Below are 23858 nucleotides of genomic sequence, written 5' to 3'. Positions count from 1 at the left end.
GCATATTTAAGACGTCTAATTCTTTTATTTATTTAAGCTGTGTTTTGTCTTAGTTGCGGCATCTTCGTTGCAGCACTCAGGCTGTTCAAGGGCTTCTCTGCAGTTGCAGTGTGTAGGCTCAGTAGTTGCAGGCTCCACGGCCTGTGGGATCTTAATTCCCTAACCAGGGCTGGAGCCAGTGCTCCCCTGCATTGTAAGATAGATTCTTAACCACTGGACCACCAGGGAAGGCCTCCGACTAGCATTCAGTTTTTAAATATCCAAGGTGGAGGATTCCTGGTCTCCCTGCCTCCTTCAGATAAGTAGCCACTGATTAGCTCATTTAAACGTGATAAATGCTTGTTGGGCTTCCTAGGTGGTGCAGTGGTAAAGAATCTGCCCACCAATTTGGAGACAAAAGAGATTCAGGTTCAATCCCTGGGTCAGGAAAATCCCCTGTAGGAGGAAATGACAATCCACTCCAGTATTCTTGCCTGGAAAATTCCATGGACACAGGAATCTGGCGGGATACAGTCCATGGCGTCCCAAAGAGTCAGATATGACTTAGCACACATGCTTGTCCAGTGATTATTTTTAAAATTTCTAATTTACAGATGAGGAAACTGAGGAAACCAAAGGTTAACGACTGAGTGGTTCACAAACAGCCAGTATATGGCACTGTGATTCCCTTGTTGTTATTTAGTCACTAAGTCCTGTCCAACTCTTTGTGACCCCATGGACTGCAACATGCCAGGCTCCTCTGTCCTCCCAGAGTTTGCTCAAATTATATTCATTATATATACAGCTTTGACATACTCCTTTCCCAATTTTGAACCAGTCCACTGTTCCATGTCCAGTTCTAACTGTTGCTTCTTGAGCTGCATACAGGTTGTGCAGGAAGCAGGTAAGATGGTCTGGTATTCCCATCTCTTTAAGAATTTTCCACAGTTTGTTGTGGTCTACACAGTCAAAGACTTTAGCATAGTCAATGAAGCAGAAGTAGAGGTTTTTCTGGAATTCTCTAGGTTTTTCCATGATCCAGCAGATGTTGGCAATTTGACCTCTGGTTCCTTTGCCTTTTCTAAATCCAGCTTGAACAGTTGAAAGTTTTCGGTTCACACACTTGTGAAGCCCAACTTGAAGGATTTTGAACATTACTTTAGCATGTGAAATGAGTGCAGTTGTGCAGTAGTTTGAACATTCTTTGGTACTGCCCTTCTTTGGGATTGGGGCAAAGGAAAATACAATCTGTCACTGCTTCCACTTTTTTCCTCTATTTACCATGCAGTGATGGGACTGGATGCCATGCCATGATCTTAGTTTTCAAGCCAGCTTTTTCACTCTTCTTTCACACTCATCAAGAGGCTCTTTAGTTCCTCTTTGCTTTCTGCCATTAGAGTGGTATCATCTGCCTATCTGAGGTTGTTGATATTTCTCCTGGCATTTTGCATGATGTACTCTGCATATAAGTTAAATAAGCAGCATGACCTTAAACACCCTGGACCTACTCCTTTCCCACTTTTGAGCCAGTCCCTTGTTCCATGTCCAGTTCTGTTGCTTCTTGACCCACATACAAGTTTCCCAGGAGACAAGAAAGGTGGTGTAGTATTCCCATCTCTTGAAGAGTTTTCCACAGTTTGTTGTGGTCCACACAGTCAAAGGCTTTAACATAGTAACGCAGAAGTAGGTTTTTGGGGGAATTAACCTTGGTTTTTCCACGATCCAGCAAATGTTGGCAATTTGATCTCTGGTTCCTTTGTCTTTTCTAAACCGAGCTTGCATATTTGAAAGTTCTCAGTTCATATACTGCTGAAACTTGAAGGATTTTGAGCATAACCTTGCTCGCATATGAAATGAATGCAATTGTACATTAGTCTGAACATTCTTTAGCATTGCCCTTTTTGGAATTGGACTGAAAACTGGCCTTTTCCAGTCCTGTGGCCAGTGCTGACGTTTCCAAATTTGCTGACATGGAGTGCAGCACTTTGACAGGATCATCTTTTAAGATTGTAAATGCCTCAGCTGGGATTTTGTCACCTCCACTAGCATCATTTGACATCAAATTTATTCTCCAACTGGTGAGTGAGAGAGAACCCAAGCAAGCAGAGAGTAAGGAACCGGAGAGGAAAGACAGTCTTCACTCTGGCAGCACGCACCCTTGGGAATTTAGGGGAATTTCCATCAACTGGAATCGACCAGGGTCTTGGCAGCATGACCGCCTTGGTGTGGCCTGACTTTCTGCTGGTCCCTCCCCATCTGGGAAAGGTCACAGGCAGAGACAGGGTAAAGGCTCTGGCATCACTCAGAGCAGCAGAGCATGGTGCTCAGACTTGGGTTTGGGGTGTGTTGCCTGGCTTGCTTCCAAAAGAGGATGCTAGACTGAGACCTGAGAACAGGGGTGCATTGCTCAGAGAGATCAGCAAGGTCAGCCCCTGGGTTCATCCCTTGAGGCTCTAAAGTTTCCCAAGATATTCCCGGGGCAGCGCGTAGCCCTCTCGTCCATTAGGATCCCCATCCAGCCTACTCCAGACAGGGCCCCACCCATTGCGGGCCCGCCCACCGACCCCACCCACTCGGCTCGGGCCACGCCCCCCAGCCCCCTTGAGGGGCCCCCGCCCCTGGCTTTGCCCTGCCGCGGAGGGTCCTGCGGTCTCTGGTCGCGACGTCTCTGCCCCGCCTCTCCGCCCCGCCGCGCCCCTCCGGCTCCGCCTCTAAATTGGGGCCCGCCCCTGGCTTAGGCTCCGCCTCCCCTGGTCCCGCCCAGGGCTCGGCCCTCGGTGCCCGGCGCCTGGAGCAGCCTTAGCCCCTGCAGGCGGGCAGGAGAGCAGCTCCGGGGCCTCCAGACACAAAGAGCGGCGGCGAGACGCGGGTAGGAGCGGAGCGCACGCCCGCGCCCTTGGCCTGTCCCTGCGCGGGCGGGACCCGAAACGCCATAGACCAGGTGAGCCGAGCGCGGGAGGTAATCGCGTACCCGGGGGCGTACAGTGGCGGGCGCTGGGACCGCGGGCCGGGCCCCCGCGCCTCACTCTGCCCGCGGGCCTGGGGGCCCCTGGGTCAGTCCGGAGGGAACTCGCTTCCCTCGAGACCCTGGGGCGCGGGGCGGCTTCGGTAGAGCCAGGCCCTCTCGCGGGTCGAGTCTGGGTTGGCGCTCCGGGACCTTGGCTCAGGTGGCCGGCGGGCGATCTGCTGGGTCCTGAGGCGGCCGGGCTGGTCCTCTAGGCGGCTGCTGGCGTCCAGTTACTGCTCGGGATGAGCTCTGAGTAAGATCACCTCACTGTGCAGAAGCTCTGCTTCCTACCTGCTTCCTTTTGCTGTATTACGAGTTTGCACTTGGAAAAATTGTTAGAAATAAGGACTCACGCTCTGGGGCGGAAAAGTCTGTTATGAGTTTTGTATGCTGTGAGTAGTTTTTGCAGAAGCGCGGCTTTCCTCCTGCCGGTGCGCTCAGTCGCGGATCCCATAAATCGTACTGATAACTGGAAACTCCCTGTTGAGCTGTGTATTTGCACAAGATGGAAGTGAGGAAGGTCGCTTGGTTCCTTTCTGCTCCTGGAGACTTAGGCCGAGCTGTGGAACGGCCCCGAGGGTGGTGGTGCAAGGGAGGGGGGGTTGGGGGCAAGAACTGGGAGCCGGTGGTCTTGTGATAGTCCAGGCTGGAGGATCGAGTGATGCTCACGGTCCCACCGCCAGCACTGTCAATAGAACGGAGCGACGGTAAGCTGCTCTTGAGGGGCTGCTGCTGAGATTATAGTTCAGGTTCAATTAAAAAAAAAAAAGGATAATCGTTTTTGCAGAATGTTAAGATAACAAGCCATCTCCAAAGCACCTGAATCTCAGATAACATTTTACATCACCAAACTAGGAGAACAGTTTATCAAAAAGTTAGAGTTTTAACATTTTTTAATTGAGGAATTTATCTTATTTACCTTTTCTTTTTGGCCACTCCGCTTGTGGGATTTGAGGTCCCCTGACCAAGGATCCAACCTATGCCACCTTCCTGGAGTCCTAACCACAGGGCCGCCAGAGCATTCTGTTCAGTTGAGGAGTTTATATAAACTTTGATGGATAGCTGTTTTTCTCTAGCGCATGTTTACCCCAGACATTGCGGTTTGCAGGGCTTCTCGGAGGTGGATGGGCTGTGTCATTGTGCACAACATGCTGGGGATTCATCCTTTAGTGTTACAGTAGTACCTTTACATATGAACCTTCAAGTTGTGAACTTTCCAAGATGCAAATGTGCATCCCATCACCATCAGGCAGGAGTGAAATTGCAGGTTGTCCTCCATCTGTTGCTGATGGTCCTTCAGCTCTACCATCTCCCATCTCCTTTAGTCAGTAACTCTTCTTGCCTCTTGTAACTCTTCTTGCCTGTTTAGTCAGTAACTCTTGCCCCTGTGTGCTAGCTGTTGTACTGTAGTTTTTCAAGGTACTGTACTGTAAGATTAAAAATGTTTTCTTTTTTTGTGTGTTTGTTTCATTTGTGTGAAAAGTGTTATAAACCAACTATAGTACAGTATAGCCTATTTTGTTAGTTGGGTACTAGTACTAACTTTGTTGGACTTATGAACAAATTGGCTTTAAGGACATTTTCTTGGAATGGAGCTCATTCGTATGTAGGGAACTTACTGTAGTTTGATTCTGTGTCTTGAGTTCTTACGAACATCTGGTGGTGGGAAATAGAGTAACAGAAGAGTTGCAGAGTTCTAACTGTGAGTATTCAGGGTGTTCAGATCCTGCCCTTTTATGGTGAGTGGCTTTAGGTGCTGGTTACTGGATGGTTTCTTTTTTTTTTTTTTTGAAGATGGCCCATGTGGTGTTTGGGGCACGTGACAGATCCCTCTGTCCATGTTCTTTCTACATTGGACACTTAGCTTTGGATCTTGCCACAAACAGGCAGTTGCTGAACATCTCTCTTCTTCTCTTGACTCAAGATAGGTCTAGAAGAAGGAGGCAAAAACAGTGTCTGGCGTGCCTTGAAGTAGAGGTTTCAGAGGTGGAGTCAGGTACGTGGCATTCCTTCTGACTGGAGGAATAGTGCCCTCCAACTTGGAAGAGTGTTACCAGTGCCCAGGCCACTTTCCCGTCTGATTCCGTGGTCATTCCCTTAAAAGATGAGTGGCAGTAGCTGTAACTGGACTTTAGGTTTGAACTTAGCTTAGTCCTTGGCTTCAGGTGAAGTGAAGTGAAGTCGCTCAGTCATGTCCAACTCTTTGTGACCCCATGGGCTGTAGCCTACCAGGCTCTTCTGTCCATGGGATTTTCCAGGCAAGAATACTGGAGTGGGGTGCCATTTCCTTCTCCAAGTATGAATTAGGAATTCAGGCTCAAGGCCAGCAATTTGGTTAATCACAAGCAGGAGGCCAGACTCTACCTGGAGCTATTTGGCGGGTGGTGGTAGCAGAAGGTTTTCCTTTACCTATCCCAGAGGTGACCTTGAGCCCCCTGGTGAGACCTCTCCACCAAGGGATTCTGCCTGTCAGCATCGTTTGGTTTGTGAACCATGGGACCAAGGGGTTCTTCTGGGCATTCTGTATTTTTAGTTTCTTGGTGGAAGTCGGAGTTTGCATCTGCTCTGATAGTTGCACTTTTCTTTCTCAACTCTGGAAGGCCCTTCCTTAGACTTGGGGGCTGAGGTGCAGGCTTTGGGCAGGCTTGTGTAGCTCACTGCACAGGTGGTGTGTCCCTGGTACCTGGGCCCCATGCCGCGCTGAGCTCCTGTCAGAAATGGAGCTGATTCTCTTGGTGATTTCTGTTTAAACTGTGGCTAAGCACTCACTGTGGGCCAGGCTCTCTTCTCAGTGCTTCCGGTAAATTCCTTTCCCTGGTGCTCACAGCAGTCTGCTGAGCTGGCTGTACTGTGGTTCCCATCTTGAAGACCGGTACTTCATTGCCTCAGTGACAACGTTGTTTCTTTACATTAGAAAGAAAATGAGGGTTTTTTAGTGTTGGTGACTAAAAACCAAAAAAAGCCCCATGAAGCTGTGACTAACGTCATCTGTCTAGTCATCCTAAGTGCGGGACAAGAGAGGAACTGTCAACCAAATTCCATCTGTGAACAAGAGTGTAGATGGCTTAATAAACTGGCCTTGCATTCTGTAGGCCTCCTAAATGTGCCTGTCCTTGGAAGTAACAATAACAGCTAACAATAGTAACAAAAGAGCTGGAGTGTAGGAGTGTGGTTCACACCGGGAGGTGGGGTTGCTCTCAGGGTCACAGATGGCGTCAATTTAAGAGCCAACATCACATCATGTAATGAAACACAGATCTGGAGTTCAGTTTCAGGGCTCAGGGGTTTCCTTGGTGGATCATCTGGTAAAGAATCTGCCTGCAGTGCTGGAGGCCTGGGTTTGATCGCTAGGTTGGGAGGATCCCCTGGAGAAGGGAACCACTGCTCACTCCAGTGTTCTGGCCTGGAGAATTCCATGGACAGAAGAGCCTGGCAGGCTACAGTCCATGGAGTTGCAAAAAGTCAGACACGACTGAGCGACCTTCACTCTCTCACTTCAGGGCATAGGAATTTTGTAAACAGTTGTAGATTCTCTTAACAACCAACAAGACAGTCTGCTCAGTGGAGAGTTTGATGAGCAGGCTGTCATACCCCAGGGAGAGCTCCCTGTACCTGGAGCATCTCCACCTGCCCTGCGCTCAGCGGTCCTGAGGCGCCGCCCCGTCCAGCCACCTGGCCTCTCGGCTTCCGGCTGTGTTCGCAGAAGTGGGCAAGCCAAGTAAAAGTGGGCAGCGTCACCGGTTCTCCAGCTAGGGCCGGACCACGGAGTTGGGGGCAGACCGGACTCCTCCGCTCACACTGGGGGACGCTGACCCCCTGATAACAGGGAGGGCAGTGCGGCCGCCTGCCGGGCGTGATATTGCTGACTGCAGCCACCACTGAGCCCCCTGGGCCCAGGTGGCTGGTTCTGTGGTTTGGCTCCTGAGAAAGCTGCTGCTGAGGACCTAGATGAAGAAAGGGACAGGGCGAGTTTGCCCCTGGACTGGGCCACTGCCTGCATCAATGACCTGTGCTCGCTGCTGGTCGCACTCTGACAGGTCTTTCGCAAGGTTTTACATAACTCATCAGACTTAGTCGGTCCTGCTCTGTGGCAAAAAAGTAAAAACATAGCTGGTAGTTACATGCAGCAGTGTGACTTCAGAATTAATTAGTTCTTGATACATTTTAAATTCTTATTTTGTTAACACACAAAATAAGGCGTTGACTGCCCTGCTGTGGATGCCCCTTAACTAAGTGACCGATCAAAGTTACAGTCCCAGATATACCTCCTGATAAGAGGTGCAGAGAAGGACACAACCTGGCCTGGGGTATTGCTGCGGTAACCTGAATCTCGTGTGGGAGACAAACTATATTTGAGTCACATTCTACAGAGTCACTGGCCTCTGGCCTCTTTTCTGGGTATGCTGGGTCTTCTTTTCTCTAGTTGGGGCAAGTGGAGGCTGCACTCTGGTTGCGGCGCGCAGGCTTCTCACTGCAGTGGCGTCTCTCTGCAGAGCCCGGGCTCGAGGGCGTGCGAGCTTCAGTGGCTGCTGCATGTGGGCTCGAGAGCGCAGGCTCGGTTTGTGGCTCTCGGGCTTAGTTCCTCCGCAGCATGTGCGATCTTCCTGGATCAGGGATCGAACCTGTGTCTCCTGCATTGGCAGGTGGATTCTTTACCACTGAACCACCAGGAAGGCCTGGCCTCTGTACTCTTAAACTTTCATGGTCAAGAAACACAAAGAAAGACTGAGGAACTATTCCAGTTGAAAGAGTGCTGAGGGATCTGAGAACTATATACAGTGCTTAACTGTGGACCGGATTCGGGGGAGGGTAGCTGTAAAGGACATTATTGGGTCATTGGGCAAAATTTGAGTGTGAAGGTGGATGGGCCAATAGTATGCTAGCAATATCATGTTTCCTGAGTCTGATAACAGTCCTGTGACCATGTCCTTGTGTTTGTCAATACATATGGAAGTAGAGGGTTGACCAAAAAGTTCATTTGGGTTTTTCTGTTACATCTTGTGAAAAGCCGGAACGAACTTTCTGGCCAACTCTATATTTAGGGATAAGACAGCACATAGTCTAAAACTTCATGGGGAAAGGGGGAGGGGAGAAAATGATCATATGGATGTATGATCAATGGGGGCAAAGTGAAAGCAAGTCATTGGTGAAGTTAGCTAGGCAGAGAGTGTTGGCGAATTCTTTGCACTGTTCTTGCAACTTCTCTATGCATTTGAAAGTACATCAGAATAAAAAGTTACAAAAACAAATGTCTGCCCTGGATTCACAGCAATGTAAAAATCTGCCACCGATAAAAGCTTACAATATGTCATCTTTTCTAAGATGCATTTTTTTCATCTTCTCACTTCTCTGAATTTGGGTTAATTTTTTTTTTTTAATTGTTGCTGTTGTGCTGGGTCTCCGTTGCTGCACACCTGCTTCCTCTAGTGGAGGCGCATGAGGCCTGCTCTTCATTGTGTGCAGGGGCGTCTCACTGCAGTGGCTGCTCCTGCCATGGAGTACAGGCTCTGTGCTCACAGGCTGCAGTGATTGCAGCCCTTGGGCTCGGTGGTTGTGGCACAGGGGCTTAGTTGCTCTGTGGCATGTCAGATCTTCCCAGCTCAGGGATTGAATATGTGTGCCCTGCTTTGGCTGCAGATCCTAATCCACTGGACCACTAGGGAAGTCGTTGCAGGTGTGTCTTAGGATGAACGCTGTCTTAGAATTCATTGTGTTAAGTTTTGACAGAGTTTTCCTTTCTTTGTCCTTTGTCTTAGCATCAGAGGCACCTTGGGTTTGATGAAATGTGGTATTCTCTCTGGGCTCCCCTGGCAGCTCAGACAGTAAGGTATTCTCCCTGGCTGTGTTGTTTGAAGAGGTGGGGAAAAGAAGGTGGTGCTTTGAGTAGCTTTGTGTGTGAAGTTGCTCACAGGAAGTCTTACTCAGCTATTGTCTTTGCCCCAGGCCAGATATCTAGCTGCCTTTGCTCATTTCCACTTCTGTGCCTGCTAGGTATTTCAAACTCAACACATTCCAGGCAGGATTTCTGTGTTCACCTCTACCCCCAAACTGCTCTTCCTCTGGGTTTCTGTCTCAGAGTGGAACCTGCCTTTTAGCCAGAGTTGGCTCAAAATGGGCCCCTGAGAGGAGCGCAGGGACCCGTCAGTGCTTACAGAGATGGGGTGTGAGTGCATCCCGGTCTCACCTGGGACACAGGCTGCTTTTAGACTGCCTAGTTTTTGTCTTTGGGCTCCAAATATCTGTGCCTCGTTTCCCCCATTTGTCAAATGAGGATATTTTCCCCAAGTCTATCAAGATAATGGACAAACAAGTTCAGTAACCATAAAACTCTGAAGTCCCGTGACTTAAAACAGGAGAGCATTTTAGGAAGACTTTTATAGCATCATTCAAAGTGAGCTCCGATGAAGCAGGCCTGCTCTGAGCTCCCGTGTCAGTGAGGGCAGGGGTATGGGCAGCCCTGACTGCCAGCACTTCCTCCCAGGCTTCTTTCCTGTATAGAGTCTGGTTCCTGGGAGAGTCAGGGTGGTGCTGGTTTTACACCCGATGCTGGCAGGCGCCACCAGGAGCAGGCCCGTTTTATAGAACTGGCTATGCCTGGTGCTCCCAGGGCCCTCTCCACCCTGGGCCACTAATCAGTGTCACTGGAACTTGTGTGGCATCGTATTTTCTCACTAGTCTTGAACTGCTCATGTGCCAGACTTGGGAATGGCTCCATCTGAATCTTTTTAGCACCGTTTGATTTAGGAAACTGCATCAGCTTAGGATGGTTAACACTGTACTATTTTGTTTGGCACGGACTTCAAGCAACTGCAATAGCAAAATACAGTGATTTCCCCATGGCCTGGTTTCTTCACTGCTGTGTTTTGTCTGCATTTTGGGTGATTACTTCTTGGCATTCTTTGTACAATAATTTTCTTTATTTGTTTGTTTCTGGCTGTGCTGGGTCTTTGTTGCTGTGTGGCCTTTTGCTCTAGTTGCAGTGTGCACGCTTCTCATTGCGGTGACTTCTCTTGTGCACGGCCTCTAGGGCGTGCAGTCTTCAGTAGTTCCGGTATGCAGGCAGGCTTAGTTGTTCTTCCGCACGTGGGATCTTCCCGAATCAGGGATGGAACCCATGTTGCTAGCGGACTCTTTACTGCTGAGCCACCAGGGAAGCCCACTTCTTGGCATCTCTGAGTCTGCTGCTGGGCCACTGAGTTGTTGGTGTTGACGGTGACCTTCACAGCAGGCTCATTCTTCAGAAGGAGAAACCCAGGGTTTCTGAGTTTTGCTGAATTCTGCGGACTTTTAAATACATGTAGAGAACAAAGAGGGCTCCCCTTGTAGCTCAGTCAGTAAAGAATCTGCCTGCAGTGCAGGAGAACTCGGTTCAATCCCTGGGTTAGGAAGATCCCCTGGAGAAGGAAATGGCAACCCACTCCAGTATCATTGCCTGGAAAATCTCATGGACAGAGGAGCCTGGTGAGCTGCAGTCCACAGGGTCGCAAAGAGTCGGACATGACTGAGTGACTAACACTTAAAGAACAAAGAAGATCAGCAGTTTTGTGTGATTTGCCTTTAGGCTGGGGCTTGGCTGGAATTTAAGATAAGAAAGTTGGATAACACTGAGCAGGGGCAAATTGTTCCTAGGGTTTTCTAAATAGATTTTGTAGTCTTTGTTATTTTATTCTCTTGTGTTCTTTGTTGCCAACACAAAATGAGAAAGGTTCTGGCAAAGGGAAAGTTTCTTAACAGATGAATAGAGAGGGACTGGGACACAGAGTGTTTGGTGAAAGTAATGCTTTTAACTTGGGGGACTATCCAAGTTAATGTTCTTTCCTTATAATTAGGTTTCCTGATTATGACATTCTTCGTTTGGTTTAGAGCTAGAAGGACGTTTTCTCATATATTCTGTATTTCAGATTCCTGAACTTATTCATGGAAAAACTTTTTTTTTTTTGGTATTTAAAACTGCTTTGTGGGTTTATATGCTATCAGTAGGCATGAGGCAGGATGTAAAGGTTGGTCTGTGTAGTTAGACCTCAGTATGTGTTCACTTACCAACTCTGTGACTTTGAGCAAATTACCTAACCTCTCTATGCCTCGGTTTCCTTGCTTTTAATATAAGGATGATAACATATATACATACATATATATATATGGATGATAACAGCACCTCCCTCACAAGGCTAAATTCCTCAGTTTTAGGAATGTGCCCATTAAAAGATGAGTGCTCAAGAAATACTAGTTTTGTATTATCAAAAGTTTATTTAGCAAGAGCGAGCATCCTGTGGAAGTGTCAAAGGTCGAGACATCTCTCCTGTGGCTCTGACTGTCCACGGAAAGTAGACTCCAGTGCCTGCACTCCTGGGAGCAGGGCTTTAAGAAAATATCCTGGAGCCCGTTTTACTTTTTCCTCTCTCAACCTTTAAGGTCACTTGACTGAAATAAAAATAAATTGCAACAGTTATCCTACAAAGAGAAACTACTCAGAATGGCAAAATATGCAAACATTTCAAAAAATGATAAACACAGATTAACGAAAGAATATATTCACCAGGATGCTCTCCTTACCCTGCAGGCTCTGTCCTTATTGCCTCCGCTGTGGAGGAAAGCAGCATGTGGAGTCGAAAAGTGTGCTAGATTTCTGCTTTGTTCTGCTAGTTTCTGTAGGGTTTTTTTTTTTTTTTTTAAAGATGAGGTTTGTGCGATGATGCAGTTTACAGGTCTGCCCGTTTTCACTGCTGTTGAAAGCATACACCTGGTGACTGCCCTGGTGGTCCCGAAGTTAAGACTCTGCTTCCAATGCAGGGGGCATGGGTGCCGTCCCTAAGATCCTTCCTGCCGGGCTGTGCGGCCGGCCGGGCTGTGTGGCCGGAAAAAAAAAATACACCTGGTGTGCTGAGCTGTTCCCTCTGGTTAGGCTTCTAGTTTCTTCCTGAGCAGTTAGGAACTTTCACATAGCATTCTATGAAAAATTTTAGGCTTCCTCTTGTCTTTCTCTTTGGATTTGAAAGCACACCCCTTGGTTTTCTTTCAGTCCTGCCACTGCTCCTTTCTGTGGCTGGTGGGATGGGTGTGCAGTGGGGTCTCTCCTCAGTGGCCTCTCCCTGGGAGGTGGGTGGGAGTGTCAGCCCTCTCCTCCCCACCTCTGCCCCGGGCCAGGGAGGTGGAGCCAGCTTACTTGCACCCTGGGTGGAAACCTGTTGCTTGAGTTCTTTCAGTTGTTTCTTTAGTAATTAATGAGAGATGGAGTATTTCCTGCCACATCAGTAAACAAGGCTGTCACAGCCATCAGCAATTCCAGCCTCCAAATGTGATTTCTGAACTTTAAGGCCTCCCGCGAAGAACAATGCCTGCAATAAGGCAGCCGTGAGGTTGCACCACTCCCTATGGTGAGCACTGAGGAAACTCAGCATGTGAAAAAACATAGGATACTGACCCCAGATAGCTGAGATGCGTGTGAGAGAAGTGATTTTAGTGGGCCCAGACTCTTGCATCTTCCCATATGTAGAAAAGTGCTAAATTCCTTGATAATCTGGTTTTCTTTAATTCACAAAAATAACTTTTGATGTTCAGACTACTTGTGCTTTGTTGCAAACCTGTATAACCTGACATCCTCCCCCACCTCCCCCAGGGTTACTTGAGATTACTTTAGGCTTGAAGTCCTAAAAATTCCCACCAAAAAACCGTAACTCTCAACTTTTAGGTTGTGACTATTTTTTAAGCTGACATTAGCAAGATTGTGTCTGTTAAGTGTTTACTTACTTGATGAAGAAAAGCAAGCTCATGCCTGTCGGAATCAGCCCGTCTTCCTGGGTATCCTGAGGACACTGCTCTGGCAGGTGTGGAACCCTGCAGGCAGCAGCAGAGGTGCTTTGTGCCGACCTTCTGGTCTGTTCTTGGACTAATGTGTGAGCAAGGAGGCGTCACACTAATACCCACTCACTTCAACACTGGGATCTCAGACATTTTGGAAATGAAACAAAAAGGTTTATGTGAAGTCTCTTCTGGAATTTCTAGCTTCGGTAGAGAATCAAACGCTGATCAAACTAGCCGGTTCTGTGACCACTGATAACATTTCTGTAACGACAAGCGTCCTGGGACCTGCACCCGTGGCTCTGCTCTGCCTGCCTCGATGCTGGCTGCAGTGTGCTCTTGCCTCTTACTTCAGACAGAGACTGCCTCGCTGCTGGCTGCAGCGTGCTCTCGCCACTTACTTCAGACAGAGACTGCCTTGCTGCTGGCTGCAGTGTGCTCTCGCCTCTTACTTCAGACAGAGACTGCCTCGCTGCTGGCTGCAGCGTGCTCTTGCCTCTTACTTCAGACAGAGAAATGTACGTTACTCATTTGTTTCTGGAAACGTATCTGCACCCACATCTTTCCTCCACAGTGGCCTCCCGGGAGGAGGTGACCCACCCACCTCCGTTTACTGGGGCTGGTCCTATTCCAGTGCTTCAGAAGCTGTGTACAGGCTGCATGTGGGACAGAAGGGAATTGCAGCTTCACATTCCACGCTCAGGTGGGAGGAAGGCTGAGACTCCTTGGGAAGTCAATGACAGACCCTCCGAAGTAAGCTGAAGTGATTTTGTTTGATCAAACTAGCTATATATGCCTTAGCATTTATAAACCTGCAGCAGGATAATGTATTGAAATTCAATATGTATTTCTTCTGTTTTTTCCATTCTAAGATGGTACCAGATCTTGGTGTTCCCTTGCTTCCAGGATTTTTTTTTAATTAGAATCAAAGGATGGAGTTGTTGTTTTTGTTTTTTTTTAAATTTGGCTGCACCGAGTTTTAGTTGCAGCATGGGGGCTCTTTAGAAAGATCAAAAAGATTGTCTTTAGAAAGACAATCCTAACATCGTCCATCAGGTGAATGACTGGACCCAATGTGGCAACTCTCACCTGGAACACTGCCCTCCGTGAAACGACAACCATCTGTGCAGCCACACCGATGCTGAAAGAAAGAGTCAGTTCTGAAAGGCCACGTGCTGTAAGGATCCATTTATATGACATTCTGGAAAAGGCAAGACTATGGGATCAGCAAACATGGGCAGTGTTAGGACTATTTGAGGTCAGCACGTGTTTTTGGTGATGGAACTCTTCTGTGTTCTCATTGTGGTGACAGTTATACAAATCTGTACCTGTTAAAACTCTTGGAACCGTATATATACATACACATGTGGGTCAGTTTTTGTGTAAGCAGTTTTTGTTTTGTTTTGTTTTAAAGGGAGAGAGAGGTTATTTTTTTTTAAAACTTCTGCCTTTGGCCCAGTAATATAACCCGCTAGGGGGACCTCCTGGGTAGTCCAGCATTTAACACTCGGAACTCCCAATGCAGGGGGCCAGGGTATGATCCCTGGTCAGGGAACTAAATCCTGCATGCTGCAATTAATTTTTTTTATGAAAATAAAATGCGTTTCTTGTAGACTGCATATAGTTGCGTCATATTTTTTTTAATCTATTCTAACAGACTCTTTTGATTGGTGTATTTAGACCATTCACATTGAAGGTGATTATTGATATAGTTCTATTAATATCTACTCTATTTGTAAAGGAACCTTCCATTCATTGCACTTGTTACCTTTTTAAAATATACTCCACTCTTTTTTCCTGTCTTCTTTGACTCTAATGAGCATTTTATATGATTTCATTTTCTCTCTTCTCTTAGCATATCAATTCTTCTTTTGAAAAAAAAATTATGGTTGGCCTGGAGTTTGCAATATACATTTGCAACTAATCTATGTCCATTTTCAAATAATTCTGTTTCACTTTACAGATAGTGCAGGTATGTCTTAACAGAGTATTCCTAATTTCTCCTTCCTGTTCCTTATAACGTTGCAGTTGTTCATTTCACTCATTCATAAGCTATGATCACCAGCACATTGTTGCTATTTTTATTTTGAACAGTTATATATGTCACGTGACTGTATGTTCCTCGGTTCTTTGTCTCGTCACAACAAAGATTTGGAGCGACGGACATTAAAGCCCTCGGCGCGTCACAGCTCTGGGGTCTTGGACAAACCGTGTTATAGCTCTCAGGCAAATCAGTGTTACAGCTCTATTTTATTTAGAAGATAGCAGGAGAATACATCCTCGAAGCGTGAGGGCATGCCAACCCAAAGACTTGAAGAGAAGAGAGTGGAGGAGCATGTGGGAGAGAGAGAGGAAGAGAGAGACAGAGGGCACATGCGCGAGGGAGAGGAAGAGAGCGTGCTTTGGCTCCTCCTTTTATATGTTGTTGCCTCCACCTGGGCCTGCCCTGTGCAAATTGGGCTTAGCCAGGAGTGCTGTTCCGTTCCACCTGAAGTCTTCCCTCTGGTCCTCGGACCTTCCTTTGACCTTCCTTGTTTTTTAGCCACCGCCATTTGGGACTCCATTTCCCTATTCTACCTACCTAACGTATTGACTCAGTTAATAATAAAAAACATGAGGGAATTCGCCAGTGGACTGGGGGTTGGGCTCCGTGCTCTCACTGCCGAGGGTGTGGATTCAATCCCTGGTGTGGGAGTGAGGATCCCACAAGCCATGAGGCATTGCCAAAAACAAAAAAAGGAAAGAAAAAAGAATGAAACGCTTTATTTTACCTTCATTTATTATTTCTCTAATGCTTTCCCTTTTTAAATGTTGATTTGAATCTCTGACCTGTTAGTGTATATTATTTTCCTTCCTCTGAAGAACAACAGTTTTTGCAAGGCAGGTCTCCTGACAATGCATTCCTTCAGTTTTTGTCTGAGAAAGTCTTTATTTCTTCTTCACTTACGAAGGATTTCTTAGGATATACAACCATAGGTGGGTGGTTTATGCATTCAGCTCTTCAGATGTATTACTTCATTCTCTTGTTTGTGGTTTCTGACAAGACAGATGTGATTCTTTACTTTGTTCCTCTACAAGTGAGGTGGTTTTGCCCCCTCGGGCTTTCCTGAAGGATTTGTCTTTGATTTTCTGCAGTTTGAATATGATGTGCCTAGGTGTAGTCCTTTGGTGATATATCCTGATTGGTTGTTCTCTGAAATTCCTGGATGTGTCCTCTGGGATCTGCCATTAATTTTGGAAAATTCTCAGCCATTGTTACTTCAGATGTTCCTTCTGTTAATTTCTTTGTTTCATCGTCTCATATTTCAATTATGCATATATTACACCTTTTGTAATTGTCTCACAATTCTTGGATATTCTATTCCTTTTTCTCCCCCTCCCCATTAGTTTTTCTCTTTGTTTTTTAGTTTGAGACGTTTCTAGTGATATAAATTAATGCTTACTGAATTCTTTCCTCAGCCATGTCCAGTCTAGTGATGAATGTGTCAAAGGCATTCTTTATTTCTGTTACTGTATTTTTGATTTCTGGCATTTATTTTTGCTTCTTTATTAGAGTTCCCATATCTCTGCTTAAATTGCATGCATGCTTAGTTGCTTCAGTTGTGTCTGACTCTGCAACCCCAGAGACTATAGCCTGCCAGGCTCCTCTCTCCATGGGATTTTCCCAGACCAAACCTGTATCTTCTGCATTGCAGGTGGATTCTTTACCACTGAGCTTCCGAGGAAGCCCCTGCTTATATTACCCATCGGGTTTTTTTGTAGGTTGTCCACTTTTTTCCCTTTACAGCCCCTAGCATGTTAATCATAGTTAAACTCTCAGTCTGAAGTGAAGTCGCTCAGTCGTGTCCAACTCTTTGCGACCCCATGGACAGTAGCCTATCAGGCTCCTCCGTCCATGGGATTTTCCAGGCAAGAGTACTGGAGTGGGGTGCCATTTCCTTCTCCAGGGGATCTTCCCAACCCAGGGATTGAACTCGGGTCTCCTGCATTGCAGACAGACGCTTTACCATCTGAGCCACCAGGGAAGCCCAAAACTCAGTCTAATAATTGCAAAATCTTTGCCATATTTGAGCCAAGTTCTCATGCCTGCTTTTTCTCAGGCCTCCTCAAGCTCTGCTTTTTCTTGCCCTTAGTTTGACTTGTAACTTTATGTTGAAAGCTGGACTTGTGGTAGATGTCAGAGGCTTCAGAGGCTTCAGGTGTCTTCTGTTGTCTCCCTGTTGTCTCTGGGTTTTCCCAGAAGCTCTATCTGAAATGGAGCCTGTGTCTGGCAGCGCCCGTGGAATAATGCCTGGCTTTTCTACCAGAGCCCCGTGCATGTGGTGGAGAGGTGCTGGGTGAGGGAGGCATTCCTATGAGTCAGACTGTTTTTGTGGTCATGAGGTCCTGGACTGTGCCCTTCAGAAGTTTCTTAGCTCCCGCCCATCCTTTTTTAATTTTTTTTCATCCCAATTGTAAGACAGGAAGGCTAGAAGAGGTTCCAGTTGTCAAGTTGCTCTTTGCCCTTCCCCCATGTCTGATAAGGCTCTGTCTGATAAAATAGTTTATTCTGAGGGAAAAAACACCCTTTGGTATGGATGTTTTTGAAAATGGTTACTTTTCTCTGGGTGCATTTCTAAACTGTTAGTTTTCTTCTCTTCCCTGTCTAAATAGTGACAGTCTAATTCTTTTTTTTCTCCAGTCTTTATCATGAAGACCCCGTGGGGCTCCTGGAAATAAAACTCATATAAGTGTGTCATCCCCTTTCCCTGTCCCTAGCTCAGGAGTTTTAAGTTTCATCTCGCCGCCTCTAGCCTCCAGCCTCCAGCATTTGTCAACTGCTGTTTATGTGATTCTACCAGTTACTGGCTCTCGGAGGATTCTGCCCCAGGAAAGCTGTGAAACTGAAAAAGGAGTTGTTCTGTCCATTTTTGCTTCGTGTTTTTTGTTGGACTGTTTTTAGGTATGCTGCTAAGTCGCTTCAGTCGTGTCCGACTCTGTGTGACCCCATAGACGGCAGCCCACCAGGCTCCGCTGTCCCTGGGATTCTCCAGGCAAGAACAATGGAGTGGGTTGCCATTTCCTTCTCCAGTGCATGAAAGAGAAAAGTGAAAGTGAAGTCGCTCAGTCTTGTCCGACTCTTAGCGACCCCATGGACTGCAGCCTACCAGGCTCCTCCGTCCATGGATTTTCCAGGCAAGAGTACTGGAGTGGGGTGCCATCCATCGCCTTCTCCAATTTTTAGGTATGTGAAAGTGAAGTCGCTCAGTCGTGTCCCGACTCTTCGCGACCCCATGAACTGCAGCCTACCAGGCTCCTCCGTCCATGGGATTTTCCAGGCAAGAGTACTGGAGTAGGGTGCCATTGCCGTCACAAAACCTAGCCAGGCCTAATTCCATGGCCCCAGCCCTTGCCCTTGGCAATGGTTCACACCCTGAAGAGTGGCTTCTCTCTGGATCCTAACAAATCCACCTTGCTTTGTCTCTCAATGAATTTTTGCAATGAGACATCAGGGCCTGAGTTTCATTAGTTTTGGCCGAGCTTGAGTCCTGGGAAAGAGCTGATGGACAGGAGGAAAAAGCAGTGGGAAAAACGTGCCAAGGAATCCCCTTTATAGCCCGCTGGAAAATTTGCTAAATATCTGACCCGTGCTCACAATTTCATTGGCCTGATCCTTGGCACAGAGAAGAGAAAGGACAGAAGAACCCCCATCGGCTTGTGTAACAGCTACTGGGGCTCAGCAGATAGTTCCTTTGGGACATGCTGAGGAGTAGCCTCTCCAGAGTCCCTCAATTATGCCCCCTGCTGCCCGCCTGTTCTCAGGAGGTTCGAGGGAACAAGAAACAAGAGATTGTAAAGGAATTAAGATTTCGTTAGGCATGTCCCTCCAGCGAGGACCTCTTACCTTAACCAGAGGTCTTCTGGGATCTGAGACTGGGCCGTGTGAGCTTTTTGCCGAGTTTGATTTTTGCTGTCCCAGTTTCCAGCATGATGGGCCTTCCCCTGCGCTGGATTTTCTTCACGTTCCACCTCTACCGCGGGAGCTTCGCTGAGTTGGGCTCTGGCTGTGCCTGGCCTCTTCCGCGTGGAGGTTGTTTCAGCCAGGTTACATCCGAGTCACGGCACCATATATGTCAGGCAAGTGTATGTTCCTCGGTTCTGTCTCATCACAACAAAGATTTGGAGCAACAAACATTAAAGCCCTCGGCGCATCACAGTCTTGGACAAACTGTGTTATAGCTCTTAGGCAAATCAGTGTTACAGCTCTGTTTTGTTTAGAAGATAGCGGGAGAATCCATCCTCAAAGTGTGAGGGCATGCCAACCCAAAGACTTGAAGACAAGAGAGTGGAGGGGAGAGAGAGAGAGGGAGAGAGAGAGAAAGAGTGCATGCATGTGGGAGAGAAAGGTATATCTCAGTTCAGTTCAGTCGCCCAGTCGTATCCAACTCTTTGTGACTCCATGGACTGCAGCACACCAGGCTTCCTTGTCCATCACCAACTCCTGGAGGCTGCTCAGACTCATGTCCATTGGGTCAGTGATGCCATCCAACCATCTCATCCTCTGTTGTCCACTTCTCTTCCTGCCTTCAATCTTTCCCAGCATCAGGGTCTTTTCTGATGAGTCAGTTCTTTGCATCAGGTGGCCAAAGTATTGGAGCTTCAACTTCAGCATCAGTCCTTCCAATAAATATTCAGGACTGATTTCCTTTTTGGATGGACTGGTTAGATCTCCTTGCAGTCCAGGGGACTCTCAAGTCTTCTCCAACACCACAGTATATCAATTATCAACATCAAAACCACAGAGTATCAATTCTTTGGCACTCAGCCTTCGTTATGCTCCAACTCTCACATCCATACATGACCACTGGAAAAATCACAGCTTTGACTAGACAGACCTCTGTTGGTAAAGTAATGTCTCTACTTTTTAATATGCTGTCTAGGTTGGTCATAGCTTTTCTTCCAAGGAGCAAGCGTCTTTTAATTTCATGGCTGCAGTCACCATCTGCAGGGATTTTGGAGCCCAAGAAAATAAAGTCTCTCACTGTTTCCATGGTTACCCCTCTATTTGCCATGAAGTGATGGGACTGGATGCCATGATCTTAGTTTTTTGAATGTTGAGTTTTAATCCAACTTTTTCACTCTCCTCTTTCACTTTCATCAAGAGGCTCTTTAGTTCTTTGCTTTCTGCCATAAGGGTGGTGGCATCTGCATATCTGAGGTTATTTATATTTCTCCTGGTAATCTTGATTCCAGCTTGTACTTCATCTAGCCCAGCATTTCGCATAATATACTCTGCATATAAGTTAAATAAGCAGAGTGGCAATATATAGCCTTGACATACTCCTTTGGTATGTCTACATTTAGGCTTATTATATCTTCTTGCTAAGTGGACATTTTGAAATCATTTAACTCCCCTCTTTATCTCTGGTAACTTCCTTCCTCCAAAGTCTACTTCTTCTGGTGTTAATATAGTCACTCTACATAAAGAAATATTGTTTGTATGGCTTGTTTTACCCATCCTTCTACTAAAACATGAAGTAGATTTCCTGAAGAGAGCATGTGTTTGGGTTTGATAGTCCCTCTCTTTTAGTCTGTGCATTTGGACCATTTACATTTAATGTAACCATTAATATATTTGGGTATAAGTCTATCATTTTATTATTTGTTTTCTGTTTGTCCCCTGTGTGTGTTTATTGAGGTATAGTTGACATATAACTATCCTCTATATTTTTAATTCTATTTTTTTTCCTTTCCTGGATTACTTGAATGTTGCTCAGTGTTCCTTTTTTTTTTCTATTTCATTTTTTCTTCCAGTTTTATTGAGATATAATTGACATACAACACTGTATAAGTTTAAGGTCTACAGAATGATTTGATTTACATACATCTTGAAATAGTTACCACGGTAGGTTTAGTGAACACTTATCATTTCATATAGATGCAAAATGAAAAAAAAGAAAAATAGTATTTTTCCTTATTAGAACTGTTGAGATTTACTGTCTTAACAATTTTCATATATAACATAGAACAGTGTTTATTAATTGTATTTACTGTGTTGTAGATTATATCCCTAGTACTTATTTATCTTACAACTGGAAGTTTGTACCTTTTTAAAAAAAAAATGTATTCATAGATAAGGTTTATTCCATTGTTTACATAAAAATGAGTTGATGTAGAACAGGAAAAGGTTTTTCCAAAGGGTTAAAATGTATCAAACAACAGAACTTGGTCCTTCCATTTAGTTTGAATTCAGTTGGCTGACTGCATCATTATTAATATCCAGGCTCACTAATCATTTTCATCACACACGATATCAAAAGTCTTCTGGTGGCACTTCCTATTTCCCTGGAAGTCTCTTAAACTGCTTTCAGTTACAAAAGAAGGGCAAGGATTTTATCAGCTCACACTCTACTCCATTGGAGACAAAAATGCTGCTGCTACTGCTAAATCGCTTCAGTCGTGTCCGACTCTGTGCGACCCCATAGACGGCAGCCCACCAGACTCCCCCATCCCTGGGATTCTCCAGGCAAGAACACTGGAGTGGGTTGCCATTTCCTTCTCCAGTGCATGAAGGTGAAAAGAGAAAGTGAGTTCACTCAGTCGTGTCTGACTCTTAGCGACCCCATGGACTGCAGCCTACCAGGCTTCTCCGTCCATGGGATTTTCCAGGCAAGAGTACTGGAGTGGGGTGCCATTGCCTTCTCCAGAGACAAAAATACATCCCTTCAATTCTCTTGTTTAAATTGTGGCTCTTGGAAAACAGTGTCCAAATGAAGAAATTAGCACTAACACAGTATAATCGCTGTATAACAGTAACTTTGCTTCAAATTTTTTTCATTAAGAATTATTTATATTATCTCTCCACAAGGAAGTTATAAAAATACCTGTAAAAACATTGAAAAGGCTCTTTAAAATCCTGGAATGAAGAATTCTGAAGTATGAATTATGATACATCTATGATTTGCAAATAAAAGAATCAAATAAATTCTACAAGTTGGAATTTCTGAATGACTTTGGTAGGAGTTTACCAGAAGGAGCTAAAACATCAGACCTTAACAATTTTCTGTTTTCATCTCAGTTGAGTTTTTGATCTGTTGACAGGCACAGTGCACAGAGGAATTTGCTTCTGCCACTAATGATGAAGTCAATCTGAGGGACACATATTTGTATCCTGAATGTACCAGGCTCTTCCATGCAACTGACTGGAGTGGTCTTCCCTTATTTGTTCCATCATGTTTTAAATAAAAGTAAATATACACATGGTAAAACATTTAAATGGTACAAGAGGATTTAAAATAATCAGTAAATGTCCTTTTCTCCTATAACCTAGAAAATCTGATGTTTTCCAAATCATCAAACAGTCATATGAATAATTTGCAAAGTGAAGTCAACCTTAGAGTATCTTCATCTGAAAATTATTCTCAGAGGATTTCTGGAATACCTTGATTCTCTCATATTTTACCTCTGTTACAGAGGAAAGCCATGCAGTCTTCTCCTTCTGAAAAAAACTAACTAGGAAAGCAACTTACACACTCTGCTCAGAAACAGCAAGTGCCGGCAACACCTTGTACCCCATGGGTCTGGTCCTAGCCATGGGCAGGGGCTCTGGTATCCACCAGAGACATGGGCGGGTGCCCGGAGCCCAGCTGTGCCCTTCTTGAATGCCTCTGATCCCCCGGGCCAGCTGAGCATCCTTTGAGGAGAGCGTGATGCGGCCGGCGTGTAAGGAGAAGAGACAGGCATCCTCGAAGAGACCAACTAGAAACGCTTCTGCCGTCTCTTGCAGGGCTAACAGGGCCTGGGTTTGCCAGCTGAAGTCCACATCACGAGTGAATTTAACACGTACTTCTCTTGCCGGTGAAGGAGCGGGGATGGGGGGAGGAGTGGAGAGGAAAAGGAGACTCAAGAGAAGATAGACTCTCTCCGCGAGTCTCCGCGAATCTTCACCTCTGTTCTTTCTTGGTGCTTACTCTTGGGACCTAACTGGTGGCTGGTGTCAGCTCCAGGGAGCTTAGAGACGGCGGCACGGCTCTTCTGGTCTCGGCGGGTAGGAGAGGAGGAGACAGTCTCTTGGGGCAGAGGAAGGGACGGGAGGCTGGTTGGATGAGAGTTGCAGGCGGCAGAAGGGGGTCTTTCTTAGCAGCAGGCGCGTGCCCTTCTGGAGCGCTCGGATCGCCTGCAGGAGCGCATGTCTCCGGCGAGCCCGTGGATGGGAGGACGTGCCTGGAACACAGGCCGGCGGGCGGGCGGCGGGAGCCGGGCTCTCTGGGCGGCCCTCGGTGTTTCGGGCTCGCAGGTCCGGTGAGCCCGTGGCGTGTGCGCAGAGGGTGTTTCGGCCCCTGGGCTCCTTCTGGATCTGGGTCCGGGGGCAGAGACCGGGAGGGCCAGGTCTCCCCGGCCGGCCGCCTGACCCAGCTGAGTGGTGGCTCTGGAAGTTTGTACCCTTTGACCAGATTCTTCCAGTTCCCCTCCCAACACCCCTCTGTGTACCTCCAGTAACGACAAATCCGATCTCTTTTTCTATGAACTTGTTTAGTTTTGAAGTATAACTGACTGTAGCACTCTGTTAGTCCCCCGGTGCGCAGCATAGTGATTGGGCATTTCTCTACATTTCAAAAGGATCGCCGTAAATCTCGTTACCATCTGTCACCATGAAAGGTATTACTTTATTACTGACTATATTCCTCTACATTATTATCGACTGTATTGTTGATATATTCTTAGTGTTCCATTTTAATCATTTTTATTGATGTGTTTCACCATGTATCTCTGTATTTTAGTGGTTGCACTAGAGATTATAGTATTCATATTTAGCTTTTCTCTGTCTGCTTGGAAATAAGATTGTGCCACGTCAAGGGGAACATAGAAGCCACACCACCACTTAGTGCTACGTCTTCGTGCATCAAAAACTGCTTCAGACAGTGTTGGAAATTTTGCTTTCTGCTGTCATACATGTATACATCATATATACATACAGAATAGTCTCGGGACTTCCCTGGTGGGCCAGTGGCTAGGACTCTGTGCTCCCAGTGCACGGGGGCCTGGGTTTGATCCCTGGTCCAGGAGCTAGATCCCACCTGCTGTGATGAAGATG

General features: G+C 46.4%; 1 protein-coding gene across 2 annotated transcripts in view; it reads left to right on the top strand.

The window, feature by feature from the left end:
• NINL (ninein like) overlaps window positions 1-23858 on the top strand; it is a 117570-nt gene that overhangs the window by 20947 nt on the left and 72765 nt on the right. The window contains exon 1 of one of the 2 annotated variants that reach the window (XM_040248269.1): window positions 2766-2920. The exons of the other annotated variant lie outside the window; for it this stretch is intronic. The gene's annotated coding sequence lies outside the window, so the exon portion shown is untranslated. Of the gene's footprint in view, window positions 1-2765; window positions 2921-23858 lie in introns of those variants that run through there. 2 annotated transcript variants of the gene reach the window in all.

Source organism: Oryx dammah, unplaced genomic scaffold (genome assembly GCF_014754425.2).
Source record: "Oryx dammah isolate SB20612 unplaced genomic scaffold, SCBI_Odam_1.1 HiC_scaffold_10, whole genome shotgun sequence".
Classification (NCBI taxonomy): domain Eukaryota; kingdom Metazoa; phylum Chordata; class Mammalia; order Artiodactyla; family Bovidae; genus Oryx; species Oryx dammah.
This window is presented reverse-complemented; position numbering and strand designations above follow the sequence as displayed.